Source organism: Euprymna scolopes, chromosome 2 (genome assembly GCF_053919585.1).
Source record: "Euprymna scolopes isolate OS-2025 chromosome 2, ASM5391958v1, whole genome shotgun sequence".
NCBI lineage: Eukaryota > Metazoa > Mollusca > Cephalopoda > Sepiida > Sepiolidae > Euprymna > Euprymna scolopes.
This window is the reverse complement of record NC_136483.1, coordinates 57,280,106-57,297,605: the sequence shown is the minus strand read 5'-3', so window position 1 is coordinate 57,297,605 and position 17,500 is coordinate 57,280,106. Positions and strand designations below refer to the sequence as shown.

The window sequence follows — 17,500 nt, the reverse complement described above, 5'->3', positions numbered from 1 at the left end:
TGTTTTGTTTGAATGAAATGAAACTTTGGTCATAATTAGTTAATTATATTCAAAACATCACATCAAAAGACAAGGGTCTTTGGCCTTTTTTTCTCTGTTCTGCAGCATATGTTCTAGATGGCCTCCATTTAGCTTTTGTTTTTTTGGGGGGTCACTCACACATATATATATATATATATATATATATATATATATATACACACACAGCGCTTATGCTCATGCACATACATATATGCCTACCCATTGAAATAGCATTACTTCTGGAAACTATCAATGAAACATCTTAAAAATTTTTAATAGTGTTATTTACTTCCCCACTGCGTAAATTAGGCACAAGGCCGTTTTTTAGTGTGGGGAGGAAAAACCAGCTCCCCCAAGGGAGCACTCTGGCAGGATCCAAAATTAGCAATTATCTGATATGAAGGGTTTCCCCCACATTGACCAAACTAATTGACTTAAAAAATAATTGTCCCATATGAAGGGTTGCCCCCACATTGACCAGAACTGATTACTTCCTTTTCCACTCCTGGCCCGAAGGCCAAGAATAGCCTCTGCGCTTCAATGGTGTTAATGTTCTGAAAGTTTACAGGAAAAAATATTCTTAGTTGAAAAATGGAAACTGTTAGGATTTCATCCGTTTGTTCTATCAGTTATTACATGCAAAGTCAGCTTTAACATTTGGTTACACGGCTATATGGACGGTTTAGTTTTTCACACCAAACAAGACACTAAATCATTAACGGCTTCTGTGAATACAGTCTGAGTAGAAAGTTCGGCAGCAAGATGCTTGTCCACATTACATTACATTTCAGCATGTTGGAACAGCCAAGAAAACAAGAAATAGGAATGGAATTTCACAGGTAAGCAGTCCAAAGAAAAAAGCTATTCTATAAAATATTCTGATATTTAAAAGCGTCTACAATGGAGGATTGAGGTTTAGCTGCCGGTCGGGTAGGTCGGTGATAATTTAATTACGGTTTGACTTGGTGGCCCATAAAGGTGAGTGTTAGAAGAGTCAAAGTCGGCATCTTTTTATTCTTTTTAACAGGCTCTAAAGTTAGAGTTTTTTCTCCTTCTACTGTTGATATAGGAGCGAGTTATCAAATAAAAACCAACTGATATGTGCTGATCAATTAGAAATCTGTATAATCTGTATATAAGGCTGTATAAGATCTGTAGAATTCTAATTCATACAAAGAAATATTCAAAGTCAAACACGTGGTCTCTATATTAATTGTTCCACTTTAAAACCACCGCCACTTAAAAGAGTGTGAGATTCTCTCTACTGGGTGAAGAAGGACCCCTATAACTACAGAGTAGAAAAATAAAGAATTACGGAAAAAAAGAAGCTCAACTTCTTTTCAGAATGATTGGAATCTGTGCCATATTTATTCTTATTTAGTAAAGATGTATTTAATAATGAATATCACCGAACCGGCAACAACGCCAGCGGCAGATAATAGAAGGGAAATAATAAAAATCTGGAATATGTTACTTAGTACCCCCCCCCCCCAACACACACATACACTACCAGGCAAGGAGGTTTCTTTTTTTGTTGTTGTTACCTCCACCCCTGTGTTTGGGTTGATAATAAGCATGATAGAATGTGTATCAGATCAAGTGTTCAGGTGGGTGTATAGATCTCTGTATAAAGTCAGGCATATCCTTATATACTTTTTATTTTATGCACTAATGAGTCACTATGTATATAGACCCATAAGCCACTCAAGGATAAGTTAAAGAGGTCACTATTTACTTGTTCATCGCGGGGGCAGAGTTAGAGTTCGGTTTTTAATGCCTTGTAAATTTAGAGTGAAAAAATCATCAATAGAGCCGTGTATGCATACGTTAAAGCCGACTGAATATGTAAAAAAAAAAAAAAAAAAAAAAAAAAAAAAAAAAATAGAATATGAAATCATAACTATCTCCATTTTTTTAACCATCTGAGAATGATATATTTGTATGTGTTGGATTCATTTCAAAACTAATTAAACATCCATTATAAATTCTGAAACACACCTGCTAGGCATAAGGGGGTCCAAATATGGGCTATATTTAATTTAAATTAGTTCTATGTAAAAGAGACTCCTTTGTGAAAATTCAGATATCTCAGATTTTTGAAAATTTTAACAAATAGATATTACTTATTCAAATTTCACTTTCTTTGGGATATTTAAAAAAAAAATTTTTAAGGGAGCATAATATGGGTAAAAATCTCCAATTTGAAAATTCAAAAATATCAAATTTGCATTAAATTTAATCCATTGTTATTAGACAACAATGAAGCAAGATCATTTGAATTACAATTTCTTCTGAAGACTTGTTTTTAGTAAGATTAAGCTCAGAGTGAATGTGGTATTATGGTGATTAAATATAGTTTAGAAAAATAGACAAAATACTGACTTCATCTCCAAATAATTTTGGTCTGGTGCCTATTTTTCAATTGTTATTTTCAATTTATTGTTTAATTTTGTTGCAAAAAAAAAGATTAAAACCTCTTTTTTCTTGGCCTTCAAAGCAAAATCTGTTTTGATGTTACACTTTAACCATTCTTTCTTGAGTCAGTGAAGAAGAAATTCTCCTAGACTAAGACAATTATCATTCTTGTCCCAATTCAAAAACCTCTGATAAATTGGACAAAAATGATAATTGGGGAGTTGGATTTTGATAAAATGATAATTGGGGAGTTGGATTTTGATAAAATGATAATTGGGGAGTTGGATTTTGATAAAATGATAATTAGGAGTTGGATTTTGATAAAATGATAATTGGGGAGTTGGATTTGATAAAATGATAATTGGGGAGTTGGATTTTGATAAAATGATATTGGGGAATTGGATTTTGATAAAATGATAATTGGGGAGTTGGATTTTGATAAAATGATAATTGGGGAGTTGGATTTTGATAAAATGATAATTGGGGAGTTGGATTTTGATAAAATGATAATTGGGGAGTTGGATTTTGATAAAATGATAATTGGGGAGTTGGATTTTGATAAAATGATAATTGGGGAGTTGGATTTTGATAAAATGATAATTGGGGAGTTGGAATTTGATAAAATGATAATTGGGGAGTTGGATTTTGATAAAATGATAATTGGGGAGTTGGATTTTGATAAAATGATAATTGGGGAGTTGGATTTGATAAAATGATAATTGGAGAGTTGGATTTTGATAAAATGATAATTGGGGAGTTGGATTTTGATAAAATGATAATTGGGGAGTTGGATTTTGATAAAATGATAATTGGGGAGTTGGAATTTGATAAAATGATAATTGGGGAGTTGGAATTTGATAAAATGATAATTGGGAGTTGGATTTTGATAAATGATAATTGGGAGTTGGATTTGTTAAATGTAATTGGGGCATGTAAATAGGGCCTCCTTAAGATTAAAGTTCAATTTTAGACATTTTCTCGAATCAAACTCATGTAACTGATTTTGATCAAAATGGGAATAAGAAACTGTAGGCTTAAGGTTTCGTATCATTACATTTTGATTTTAATGTTTGTATGGGACGTAAAAGTGGTGTAAAACTGTTTTGTCCAAAGGACTTAATCTTACCCGTCCTGGGACAGGTATTCTAGGGAGCGAGAAGAAGAATGGACAAACGGAATGAAAAAGAAAAACGAGAAGTGAGGAGAAAGAGAAGAGATAGAAATGAGAAAAAGAGAAGAGAGAGACGAGGAGGAAAGACAGACTGAGAGATATACGAGAGAAAAGAGAGCAAGAAGAGATAGTGAGAAAAGAAAGAGGAGTACAAGGACAGAGAAAGGAGAAAGAAGAGAGAACTGAGCAAGAAGAGAAAGAGGAGAAAAAGAAAGAGGAGAGAGAAGAAGGATATAGAAGAGAGAAGAAAGATGGAGAAAAGAAAAGAAGGAGAAGGAAGAGAAAAGAAGAAAAAGGAAAAGAGAAGGAAGAGGAAGAGAGAAAGAGGAAGATAGAAGAAAATAGAAAAAAGGAAGAGAGAAGAAAGAAAAAGAGAGGAGAAAAAAGAAGGAAGAGAGAAAGATGAGAAAAGAATGATGGAGGAGAAAAGAGAACGAGAGAGGAATGAGAAAAAAGAGAGCTTGAGAGAAAGAGAGAAGAAGGAGATGAGAGAGAGGTAGAAGAAATAAGAGAGAAAGGAAAGAAAAGGGAGAGAGATATAGAGAGAAAGGAGATGAGAGAAAGGTAGAGAGAGAGAGAGAGAGGAAGAAGAAAAGTAAGAGAGAGGAAGGAGAAAGGAAAGAGTAAAGAGACAAGGACACCAGAAGAGAGAATGGGGGGGGGGCAATGGAGAACATTAAAGTTATTTTTATCAACTGGAATCTTAATTAATGCTGAATAATTAATACAGACATAAATACTTCAAAAAAAGAAGTTTAAGATTGGAAATATTTTGAAAACTAAGACGAAACGAAAATGTTCGAAATAAAAAAAAAAAAAAAGGGGTTTAGAAAGAAAAATCGAAATTTTGTTTACGGTATTATGCATGTGTAACGTATGCATACGTATGTGTATGGGTGTGCACATACACGTGTATACATGGACTTTGGATGTACATTGATATAATGTGCATGTACATGTGTACGAATGATACAAAGATGTGTGTATATGCTTGCATATATGGTGTGAATATACGTGTGTACGCTTACACACATACATATACGAAGGTTGTTTATGTGGTGTGTGCACATATATAAATGTGCTATATACGTATTGTGTGCGGTATGTATATATTTATATATACCCATATGTGTGTAGTATCGTTAGTGCGTGTGTATGTGTTTTCTGTTTTTATGACTTATTGGAAACTAAAAACAAACAAAAAAATAAAACAAAAATGTACTTACTGAACACAATCTACTATAGTTTCACTCATACCTAGATGGGGACTAGAGGTTCAGGTTCATACTTTTTCAAATTGTATTATTATCTTTAAGTAAACAGAAATAGACAACCGACTGGATGTGAACTCGATCGGTGTTTTGCTGATTACATTCGATTTATGAGAATCATAAGGCTATCATACACCCCCTTCTTTTTCCTCCTCATACATACATGCACACCACGCGCGTGCGCGCGTGTGTGTGTAGAAGTAAAAGTGTTTTTGTTTTGATGTGTCAATTAGAAAGACATTACATTTAATTAGATACATTCTTAGGGGTAGGTATTTAAAGTCGAGACAGACCATACGATTGTGTTTATCGTGTAACAATAACACACGAAAAATAATGTTTTCTAATTGAATAGTAGAAACACACACATAATACTATTTTGCGAATTAAAATAAAAATGTTCAAAGATTTAATTTCACAGCCACTCAAAAGAACGACTAAAGGTCCTTTAAAGAGAGAGAGAAAGAGAAAGAGAGAGAGAGAGAGGGAGGGAGGAAGAGAGAGAGAGAGAGAGGGGGGCAAAGAGAGATCAGTATTATTTTTATCATCTGGGATCAGTTCCTTGTGAGAACTGAAATATGGCCAGTTAAGTATTTCGATTTCCATAAGTGTATATATTATTATTATTATTATTATTATTATTATTATTATTATTATTATTATTATTATTATTATTATTATTCACAATGTGCAGATTTGGTTATAAATTAAGTCTCTATTTACTTACCTCCCCGCGAGGACAATGTTATACACTGTTGGCTTCAAACGTGAAAGGATCCCAAACGGATACTTTGGATTGGGACAAAAACTTAAATTGCCTCAGTCTAGAAAGACTTTTACTTCTCGGAAACACGGATAGAATAGATACTACAGTATTCATGTAGAATACATACTGTACTATTTATTTAGATAGAATTTTCACTTTAATTTTTTTTTTTTTTTTTTTTGCCATAGCTTTTCTTTATTAAACTGTTAGGTGAAAGTACAAAATAGTTATAAAACGCCCTTCCTTCTCCATGTTTAGAATGGGGTTTTAAATAATAACGTTATTATTTCCGCACGGTCCGTATTCTGCATGAGTACTACCACCGACACTACATTTAATCGGAGGCCGGATAGAAGGTTACATTAAATCTAAACACAAAGACTTAATTATATAAACACATTTTGGTTGGAGGGAAATCACATGCTGACATAAATATACCAATGTTATATATAACTCCAATAACCAAATGATTGATACACAATGTAGATCGCACATGGACTAAAGTACACGTCTGTCACTTATAAAAAAATAAATCAATAAATAAATAAAAATACTAGATTAATTTTCTAATCAAAAGAAAAAACGGAATATTTGAGTAAATTAGTGGATTGGATGACTAATAAAAAGGATTTATATAATTAAAGATTAAGAAAAGAAAAAAATGAATGTAAAAAAGTGGGGAAAAAAGGTTTGGTTTAGGTTTCAATTCATTTTTGCATAAGTAAAAAAACAAAAACAAAAAAAACTTTCCCCAAACCTTTTTATGGACAAAATGTACAGAGAATGGGAAAATGCAAATAACAAATTAAATTGTAACATTGAAAATACAACAATGCGCGTAAAAACAAACTTTACATTAATTTGAATAATTAATTAACCTTGATTCTATTATTTGTACATTAATTGTAACAATAACAATTTAATTTACACATTCATTTAAAGATAATAAGTAAACGTACAAGCAGACACTTCAAAAAGCTTTTTAAGCTAAAAATTACACACACACACACACACACACACAATACATTTCACTACAAAAAAGAAAAGAAAAATAAACATTAATTCCGTTTACTTTGTCTCTTTTGGTTAAGAATATAAAACTGTATATTTGGTGTTTGGCGATATTTTGTCTTAACTGTTAATAATCCGACGAGAGAAAAAGACAGCCTGGCTTTTGTTTGTTTGATAAGCAATGAAAGATTTAAAAATAATACAAACCCCAAGATCTTGGAGAAGGGCAGTATATACATATACATATATATATATATATATATATATATATATATATATATATATATATATATATATATATATATATATATATCAAATAAAAACCAGCCGGAGAGAGAGGGAGAGAGAGATAAGGGGAATAAATAACAGTTAAGTCCATACGAGAATAAAAAGAAGAGAGAAGTGAAATAAAACACACTTTCTCTCTCTTTATCATCAAGCTGAGCGGAGTGCGCGTTCTTATTAGTATTATTATTCTAGTATCATTAGATTGAAATGAACATCAGGGAGAAGGAAAGAGTAATAGGATCACGGAGAGAGAAAGAGTGTGAGTAAGATTCATGTATTACTTACTCATATTCTCTTTCTCTCTCACACGTTTCTTTCAGAGAGACAGAAGGGGTAGAGGAGAGAGAGAGAGAGAGAGAGAGAGAGAGATTAAACTTGAAACCAAAACTTAATGTGTAAAAAGCGTGTTTTAAAGCCGGATTGTGTATTTCTCGACAGTTACTTTCCCTTGTGTTTTTAAAAGATCAAACATGAATATTTATATTAAATAAATACATTTTTGAAGAAAAATTAAATAGAATAAAATGCTTGTGCGCTTATTATTAGTATTTAAAACAAATTACCGCAAACAGAGTACGGAAGGGGAGTAGTAACGAGGTGCTTGCTTGACTGAACTGTGAAATAGGCCCTATATATTGATACATTGATACATGCAATATATATAAGTTCGTATCAATTTAAATTATAACTATTGATTACGAAACAAAAAAATATAAATAAAATAAAATTACGTCTGTGCAACTGTATAGCGTGTACACTGTATTATTATTGTGTGTAACTGTACTAAGTACAGTTACACACAATAATAGTACAGTGTACTATTGTGTGTGTGTCCAACTGTACACATATTATTGTGTGTGTACATAAAATAGTGTAACGGTGTGTGTGCGTATACGTATAATATTATGTGTATGTGTGTGCGCGCGTGTGGCCTTTTCTTTATATCCGACAAACAAGGTCTTCGTGAAACCAAACAGTTAACAGATCGGCTCGTCCATTAATCTCTCTAGTTTCTTCGTCTTTCTCTTTCTTTCTCTCCCCCCCCCTCCCCATATGAATTGCTATTTTTTTTTCACTTATGACGATTTATTGTGCTGTAGAAAATTAATCAAATACCCAAGATGTACGTTAAAACAAAACAAAAAACAACAGCAACAACCAAGCAAAAATAAACAATGTCCTCTTCAATTTTATTTATATAATTCTATATTTATTCATTATTTAATAATAAACTAATAATTATCACCTTTCTTTCTTCGGTGAGATATCGATTTAAAAAACAATAAAAACTATATAGCATGTGCGCGTTTAAAGAAAGTTGTCCCTATTTTTATTTATTTTTATTTTTTGTAGTCTATCATTAACGACTCATAAAAGAAAGTGAATGATTTAAAAAGCGTTATTCATTGTGTAAATTTATACAATACGAGCTAAGACCCTTGCTTGAATAAAACAAATATTTTCTTTGTGAAAAAGAGAAAGCTTTCTTTTTATTTTAAAATTGCTTTGTTGTTCTTTTTTTATTATTATTGTAAACGAACGCTTAAAAAAAAACGGTCCAATTTTTTTTGTACGTATTTTTTTTTTTAACTAAGAAATCCGTTTTTTTATTTTTTTATTCTTTGTCATAAATAATTGTAATGTATACATATTAACACGTTAAAGTTGATATATCCTAATCATTTTCCAATCAAAAGAATTAAATTTAAAGTATAGAAAATCTTTTTTTGTTTTGTTTTGTTTTGTTTTGTCTTAAAAAAAATACAAAAGACAACAAAGAGATTCGTTTTAACAAATTGTTTTTAAGCCGAAGTTTTTTCTAGGGGTCTTTTTTTCACTCTCAGCGTCACAAATAAGTTGGAAAAATAAATAAATAAAAGAAAGAAACTTTATATAACTCGTTTTTCAAACTAACTCAATAGCAACCAACTTTACATTTTTGCTCAGTTTTAAATACAAGTATTAAAAAAAAAAAATCAAAAACAGAAAAAAAAAAAAAAGCGAAGTCATACATTTTTTTTACAAACCAGAGAAAACAAGATCCTTTACGGGCTCATCCAAGACATGTTAGAAAAAGAACAGACACAAAAAAAAGTATAGGGCTTACAAAAAAAAGGTGTTCATTGCTCCAACTACGCTGCCCCTTTAAAACAAATAAAAGAGAGAGAGAGAGAGAGAGAGAGAGAGAGAGAGAGAGAGAGAGAGAGAGAGAGAGATTGTAACTAAGGAGCAAAAGAAGAAGAAGAAGAAAACAAAAGCAAGGCTCGGGAGATAATCCAAAAATATGATGAACCACACTTACTTAGTTCATAGCAACAGATATATGTACGTATATATGTATATGTAGACAAGATTAGGCTCCTCGTTTTAAAAGGCCGCCTATTTAAACTGCCCAACACAAGTTAAATGATCTTAAAAATGTCTCTGTTAACAATCCCGGCACAAATGTAGTTGACTGTAGCAGTCGTTGAGGAGGTAGTTTATGATTAAGGAGAGGGGGGGGGGGGGGCGAGCGTCCGGCTTGTTAGGAGGGGGTGTATGTATGTGTGTCTGTGTATTAATGTATATGTGTATAAAAGCGTGTGTATACAATTATCTTTGTGTCTGTTTTTGGTTTTTGACACCAGCTCTACTTATACCTACTTTAGTATCGAGCACTTTTGGAACGTGTGTGTGTGTATATATATATATATATATATATATATATATATATATATATATATATATATATATATATATATATATATATTTGGTAAAACTGGTAATTAGTAAAAACCTGAAGAGAGTGCGCAATACTATTGCAGAATGCAGAGCAAATATGTTTGTTTTTTCCAGATAAAACGGTAATAAAAAATAAAACATTATATATATATATATATATATATATATATATATATATATATATATATATAAATGATAACTTTACATTTATAAATTTGATATGTATCCAATCCAATAGTGCTCGATATTAAAGTATTTATTAGAGCTGGTAGTATACATTTGTAGGTGTGTGTGTGTGTGTGTGTGTGTGTGTGTGTGTGTGTGTGTGTGTGCGCGCGCGCGCAGACAGGCGAAGAAAAAGAAATGCGTGGTTTGGGTCGATCAGGGATGGCGGGGGGGGGGGGGCAAGTACCTTTTCTTTTCTTTTGTAATAAAAAGTCATAAAACGACTGAACAATTTTTTGTTTATTTATTTGTTTTTAGAGGGCCAAAAACGGTTGTATTGTTTTTCTCTTCGTGTTTAACCATCCCTTCTCATTCTTTTATTAAGTTTTTAATATTAGTCGACTCGTCATACCAAAATCAAATAATTACTCATGAATAAATAAATAAATAACAAAATATATCAATAAATACAGAGTATTTATTTAAGCCTGGATTCTAAACACGTTTTTATTAAATTACTTTCGGAACGAAACAGTGTAATCTGTCAAAAGGGAAATAAATGTTTGCAGATTTTTATTGTTAATTTTCAACATGTCGACGATCAAAAATTCATTACGTAGACAAAGGGTAATAATAAAATTACATGGATGTCGAAAGATATTTTTGCAGCCGATTTCCAGTTATAACATCAATAATAACATTATTACTCTCACTCTACCCTAGTGATTTCTAGATTATTGGAATTCCTGTGTGTGAGACGTTTCTTTATATTCTAACGGGTTCTAAACATTTGGACAACAATATGAAAAAGATTTTAGCTCAAAGCTCAGTTAATCAAAAGACCGTTTATTTTATTTTAGTAAAGTCATGGATCAATTACCCCCCCCCTCTCTCTCTCTCTCTCTCTCTCTCTCTCTCTCTCTCTCTCCTGAAAAGTTTAAAATAACATCTCTATATATAAAAGAGAAAGTTTGTATGTCCGTTATGGAAATCAATATGGTTCACTATGAAGAGTAATATTTTATGAATACGTCGTCATTAAACTTAATCCAATAAGGGACACTAGGATCCACTTATCAGATATCCTAATAAAAACAATTAAAAAGAAACCACATTTCGACAGGTAATTTTAAACGAAAATAATGCACTTAATTCTTTAAGAAAAAATCATTCCGCATTTTAGTGTTGTATAAAGTTGAATGTGATGTTTGTATTATTGTGACTAAATATTTGGGTTATGGTATATTTGACACAAGAGCAACGCAGGGTACATCAACTACATATAAAAATAAACTTATGCTTAATATATTTGACATCTACATAACACTGGTAGCTGGTAAAAGACAAGAAGAAAAAAAAATTTTGAACATCCATGGGTTAAGGATTTTTCTTTATTATAATACTTTGTCTCCATGGTTTTTGTTGGATTAATACATGTAATTTATTCAAGTTTCATCTTTGTACATTTTTTATACTTATTAATTGACCTGTGGACTAACTACTCGCTTGTTTAGTAATATTATCCACGTACACAATTGTATCAACACACACACACACACACACACACACACACTATATATATATATATATATATATATATATATATATAATATTTTCACAAAATCAAGACAATAAAGATCACAACGAGAGCATCAAATTGTATATTTTCATATTCTTTATAATTGCTTCGAGACCATTTGGACAATTTCAAACATTATGTCATTCGAAAATATTCCCCAAAACGGCCTTTCTTCAGAAAAAAAAACACTATTTAATTTACATAAAAGAACACATTTCGAATCCCCATTAAAGAGATTAAGCAGTTAAACCTACCTACACCTCCCCCTTTTTGTCTCATTATTTTCCGAATTTGGATATATTTGACTATATTAATATTTTATATATATAATGAATAAATGACAAAAAACTATATTCCAAAGTTCGTGATGTTGAGCATCTTATAATTTATTCCTTTAATTCAGTTGATATTTACAATTCTTGACAGTGTAAAAGTCAACCGAATTAAAGGAATAAATTATAAGATGGTCAACATCATGAACTTTGGAATATAGTCTTTTGTCATTTATTCACTATATTGCTTTGTAATTACATTGAGCTTCTTAAATAAGGATTAGTATATATTATAAAGAAATAAAATATATTTCCATATATATATATATATATATATATATATATATATATATATATATATATATATATATATATATATATATATATATTAATTACACAATTATCCACATACAGATGTTGATTGCAACTTCTCAATTTGGCTAACTTAGCGAGACACGAAACCAGATTCTGAGACCTGAAGCTCTACTATTGAACTAATTCCGGCTAGTGTTAAGATACATAAATAACTACCTATCTATCTCTGTCTATGTGTTTCCACCACCTCACATAAAAGTCAACGAGTAAAACACGTGTTTTGTGTCAATTTTTTTTCATATTCATCAGAGGGAACCATTTCGAGTGTTAAAGTAAGCGAGAAAACAAATAACAAGTCAGACGACCACACAATACTGTCGCCTGAAATGAATACAGAAAGAAGTTCTCTAATCTATAATAAAAAGTTGACGATAGTGTTTTATTTTTCTTTAGGTCATCCGAAATTATAATAATTTATAAATATAAAATTAAAGTACTAATGTAATTCTATGAGTTTATAAAAATAGTTAGTAGTAGAAAGTGAATCTGAAGTTTATTTTCATCAGCCTCGTAATTCTCGCTTACCTTATTTTGTCCTTTAATCCGCATATTCCATGAGCGATATTTCTGACAAAGGGGGAAGAATTGCAGTTTTCTCGGTCAAAATTTATTCATCTCACACTCATTGTTGGCTGATTTAAGATTTTGAAGTAATATGTTTTAGTTCCTAACATCAAATAGCTTCATGCCTTGTCTGGAGCGATTTCCATAAATAAAAAACGATAAATAACGTCGATGAAACATTTTTTCCCCCCAGTGAGTACACATACACACACATATTTCATGAATCCTCATAAAATATTATAAGAAGATATACTACTTTATGTATCGATTTTTAGTATTTACTTCAACGGTGCTCCATACTTGAGTAGAGCTAGGTAGTAACTTATAAAAATATATTCATGACATTTTAGCATGACGATCCATCTATGTAGCTTAATTGCAATAAATATATTTTCATAACTTACTCATGTATTGAGCACTGTTGAATTAAATACTGAAAGAAACTATATGTGTGTGTATGTTTTAGTATTTAATTCAACGGTAAGCTTAGCAGTGGTATAAATATATAAATATTTATGACAGGTGAGCTACACAGAAACGTTTGTGTTTCATCCCAGAGAAAATCATCAGGTTAATTGCATGGGTTTATATTCTAGAATCGTTTGCATGATTATGCTAAGTTACTCTAGCTTCTAATTCAGTGAATAACTCAGACAATTAATTTGGAACTGTTGATCCATCGCTCCCTTTAAAACAGTTCTTATTTAAAGCTTATCTAAAAAATAATATCAAATTGGGTTCTATTGATGAAATATCTTCAGGTCAATATTAGACACACATTCGCAAACAGCTTTTTATATAATAAATAATTTGAAAATGTGATGATAATAAATAAATACACTGACTATTTATTTATTTATTTTTTTTTTTTTTTTTTGTCAATTAAACAAAGACATTTTTCATTATTCGATGAACTTCGGACGCTTCAAATCTCTTTACAATCCACAGTTTGTGAAGAGATCTGAAACGTCCAAAGTTCATCAAAACTGATAAATAAAAAATAATGACGCGATAAAGACGCGTGAGAAAATGCAATTCATATTTTCATTTGCTTAAATAGCACACTTAAACCAGAATACTTGACTTACACTTTTTACCCTCGGAAACTTTAATTCAAGAGAGAAACTACTTTTCTAGTTGGCAGTTTAAAAGCTTAGCAATCAGTTTCAAATTTCACACGGCTATAAAGTAAAACATTGTGTCGGCCATATTTTATGCATTATTAATCGATTTAAGTGTCCGTCACTGTGATTACTTCGCGACCGTGCGAGATACGACAATAATTTTTTAGAAAATGATCTTTGGCTTGGACTAAACATTTAATTATTTTTTTTCGTGCACACAAACCAAAGGAAATTAAATGTTCTAATGCGATTTTGTCGTATAGAAGAACAGATAAAATAATCAACTTTTTTTTTTTAATGGAAGTCGCTTCAGACAAGGCATGAAACCACTTGATGTAAGGAGCTAAAAAAATACTACTCCACGATAAGTGTTGGAGGCAATAGATTCTGGGCCCAGAAAGCAGCAATTCTTCTCTCTTTGTCGAAACCATCATAATATGTTACTTTTCATGGAATGCGAGGACTAAAGAACAAAATAAGGGAAACAAGAGTTACAAAGCTGCCGAAAGAACCTTAGATCCACTTTTTCTACTCTCCCAATTTTAACTGATTAATTAATTAATGTATATCTTGTCTGGTATGAAATCTTTGTTGTTATCCTTGTTTAATTATAATAATATTTATTTATAGAAATATAAAAAAAAAAAAAAAAGATTATGGAGAGGGGGTGGTAAAACGCTAAGCGGACGTTTTAACAACTGGATAAAATAAATAAATTACTGATTTTCATTTTTCAAAGGGGTTGTACCTTTTTCTATTGACTTGCATTTGTGAAAGAAAATAACGATGGGTTTGCATTACAATCCACAGAGTTATCAAAAAAAATAAATATATAAAAAAATGTTATCAAAAAAATAAATATATAAAAAAATGTTATCAAAAAAATAAATATATAAATAAATGTTATCAAAAAAATAAATATATAAATAAATGTTATCAAAAAATAAATATATAACAAATAAATGTTATCAAAAAATAAATATATAAATAAATGTTATCAAAAAAATAAATATATAAAAAATGTTATCAAAAAATAAATATATAAAAAAATGTAATCAAAAATAAATATATAACAAAAATGTTATCAAAAAAATAAATATATAAATAAATGTTATCAAAAAAATAAATATATAAATAAAAATTATCAAAAAAATAAATATATAAAAAATGTTATCAAAAAAATAAATATATAACAAATAAATGTTATCAAAAACATAAATATATAAATAAATGTTATCAAAAAAATAAATATATAAATAAATGTTATCAAAAAATAAATATATAAAAAATGTTATCAAAAAATAAATATATAACAAATAAATGTTATCAAAAAATTAAATATATAAATAAATGTTATCAAAAAAATAAATATACAAATAAATGTTATCAAAAAAATAAATATATAAAAAATGTTATCAAAAAAATAAATATATAAAAAATGTTATCAAAAAAATAAATATATAACAAATAAATGTTATCAAAAACATAAATATATAAATAAATGTTATCAAAAAAATAAATATATAAATAAATGTTATCAAAAAAATAAATATATAAAAAAATGTTATCAAAAAATAAATATATAACAAATAAATGTTATCAAAAAATTAAATATATAAATAAATGTTATCAAAAAAATAAATATACAAATAAATGTTATCAAAAAAATAAATATACAAATAAATGTTATCAAAAAAATAAATATATAAATAAATGTTATCAAAAAATAAATATATAAATAAATGTTATCAAAAAAATAAATATATAACAAATAAATGTTATCAAAAAAAATAAATATATAAATAAATGTTATCAAAAAATAAATATATAAAAAATGTTATCAAAAAATAAATATATAACAAATAAATGTTATCAAAAAATTAAATATATAAATAAATGTTATCAAAAAAATAAATATACAAATAAATGTTATCAAAAAATTAAATATATAAATAAATGTTATCAAAAAAATAAATATACAAATAAATGTTATCAAAAAAATAAATATATAAATAAATGTTATCAAAAAAATAAATATACAAATAAATGTTATCAAAAAATTAAATATATAAATAAATGTTATCAAAAAAATAAATATACAAATAAATGTTATCAAAAAAATAAATATACAAATAAATGTTATCAAAAAAATAAATATACAAATAAATGTTATCAAAAAAATAAATATATAAATAAATGTTATCAAAAAATAAATATATAAATAAATGTTATCAAAAAAATAAATATATAACAAATAAATGTTATCAAAAAAAAATAAATATATAAATAAATGTTATCAAAAAAATAAATATATAAATAAATGTCATCAAAAAAATAAATATATAACAAACGTACAAGATATTAACATTAACTGATATATACTCAAGAGTCAAAATAATGAAAAGAATATTCTCTTGTCATAGCCCTAGTTATCAAAGACAAGAAAGTTACTTTTCTACCTAACTGGATGAGTTTTTAATGCATAATATTTGCATAGAAACGTTATAGTGAATATAAACTTCTTTTTATATATATTTATGTATGCATGTATATATATTTTTTACCTAGGCATCACCACTTATCAAAGCCAAGAGCAACTCGAGGAAAAGGGTTAAAGAGTGTACAGTAGAAATTGGACAATATAGTAATCGTTAATAATGGAAATACGGTAAATTTGTTAACTTATATGGAACGGTTCATCAAAAACTTGTTTACGTTAGACTTGAAGACAACCATATTGTAGTCAACTGGAAAGCAGAAAAACGGAAGATAATTCCACAGGCGTGCAGTTCTAAGAAAGAAGCTTTTTTCATGGAATCTACGTTTAGGTTTAGGCACAGATAAAGAGTGGGGGAAATTAGTGATAGTGTTTTCTGCTAGACGGGTGTTTCTTGTGAAAGTCTGACGAAGGGGGACCATAGACTGGAGCTCAGCCGAGCACTTGCCATAAAAATAACGATAAAACAGAGACAAACTCGCAACATCTCTTCTATGAGAAAGAGGTCGCAGCGAAGAGAAAAGGACATCCCCTACGAGGCTACGAAGTCTATTTTGAACTCTATCAAGGCAGGATAAGTCCTTTCTCGCAGCTCCTGCCCAGATGTGGAAACAGTACTCCATCCTTGGGCGTACCTGGCTCTTTTATAGATAGAGAATTGCATCAGCAGTGAGATATCTACTGGATCGATAGAAGGATCCAACCATTTTTCCAGCGGCCTTGGCAACGGATTTAATGTATGGGTTCCATTTAAGATTAGGAGTAAAGGTCAAGTCCAGAAGCTTGTCAAAACATGACGCCTCCCCAAGACAAGAGCCATTCATTTCAATTGATGCCAGATGGGGTTCAGAGTATTGATGATGTAAAGATAAACACTTGGTTTTAGATGCATTAAAAGTAACAAGCCACCGCTTTCCCCATTGTACCACATGCTCAAGATCAGAGGAGAGAGAATCAGAGAGAACTTGGTCGTTTACAGTCTTAGATGTGCTACCATAGATAGTAGTGTCATCAGCATAAATGTCTACGAATGGTGTAAGGATGTGATTTGGAAGATCATTAATGTAGATCAGGAAGAGAGTTGGGCCTAGGATGGGCACCTGAGGGACTCCAGCATTAATACTGAGATCTTCTGATTTCTGCCCATCAACCACTGCTTTTATGAACCTATCAGAGTGAAATGATTAAATAATTGAGAAGATATTTCCAGCTATACCGTAGCTGGAGATCTTGTGAAGTAAACCTTTATGCCATACTCTA

At 29.6% G+C, this 17,500-nt stretch overlaps 1 protein-coding gene across 6 annotated transcripts in view; it reads right to left on the bottom strand.

The window, feature by feature from the left end:
• LOC145291482 (uncharacterized) overlaps window positions 1-17,500 on the bottom strand; it is an 848,143-nt gene that overhangs the window by 487,211 nt on the left and 343,432 nt on the right. The window contains exon 1 of one of the 6 annotated variants that reach the window (XM_080137385.1): window positions 9,246-9,415. The exons of 2 other annotated variants lie outside the window; for them this stretch is intronic. The gene's annotated coding sequence lies outside the window, so the exon portion shown is untranslated. Of the gene's footprint in view, window positions 1-6,716; window positions 6,804-8,955; window positions 9,091-9,245; window positions 9,416-17,500 lie in introns of those variants that run through there. 3 more of the 6 variants (XM_080137412.1, XM_080137402.1, XM_080137375.1) reach the window with 3 other exon arrangements.